The sequence below is a fragment of the Calidris pugnax genome, unplaced genomic scaffold, assembly GCF_001431845.1.
Source record: "Calidris pugnax isolate Ruff unplaced genomic scaffold, ASM143184v1 scaffold38, whole genome shotgun sequence".
Taxonomy (NCBI): Eukaryota; Metazoa; Chordata; class Aves; order Charadriiformes; family Scolopacidae; genus Calidris; species Calidris pugnax.
This window is the reverse complement of record NW_015090995.1, coordinates 19,282,845-19,283,714: the sequence shown is the minus strand read 5'-3', so window position 1 is coordinate 19,283,714 and position 870 is coordinate 19,282,845.

Below are 870 nucleotides of genomic sequence, written 5' to 3'. Positions count from 1 at the left end.
GCCGCGTATGTCACGAAAGGAGGCGATGCCAAGCAGTTTGTTCGTTTATTTATTAATTTTTTTTTCTCCTATGGCTAATTGCAGCGGGGAAACCCGTTGGGTGGGGGTCACGGATTTAGCGTGGAGCGTGGCGAGTTGCCGCCGTGCTCGGCGGAGGCTGGGCATCCCTCCCTAGCACCCCGGGCACGCAGGAGCCTCCTGTTTACTATTCCTCCGGCGCTTGCTCCCACCACCAATAAATCTGCGCTCGCCGTAGCCAGGATGGAAATCTTTTAAGACAAAAAAAAGGACTTGAATGGGCAGTTTTTTATTGCTGTGATAGAGTAGAAGGCCCCAAGCTGGGGGCTAGAGAGCGTGCATGAATGCTGTGTGTCCCCCCCCCCTCCTTGGCTTGGTAGAGTCTCCTGCGAGCACTGTACCAGCGCCGGGGACTGGAAAAGGGAGAGGGCCCCAAGGCTGGTATTTCCCCATTTTTGCTTCTTGCTAGCAAATCCCAAAGAAACGATGGCTGAGAGGGAAACTTGGAGGAGAGGGTGGAAGGGGCAGGCTGTCGGGTAAAGCCGGGGATGCCTGGAGAGGGGGGGCGGCACAAAAACGTGGGAATGAGGAGAGGAGGAACAAAAGGGATGTGGGTTGGCGAAGGAGGAATAGAGGAGTGAAAGGAGGCCAGGCTGGTGCAGCGGCGAGGAGCTGCTCCTTGTCCCTCTGTGTGTGTGTGTGAATTACACCCAGCTGAGCTGGTGGCATTTGCAGGCTGTTCAGGCAGAGCCCCCACAAAAAGTGTGTGAGCCTGGGGAGACGTGCACGGGATGGGGCTGAGGTACCCACCGTGCTACGTCAGTCTGGGCTCCCACCACCAAGCTGTGGGTG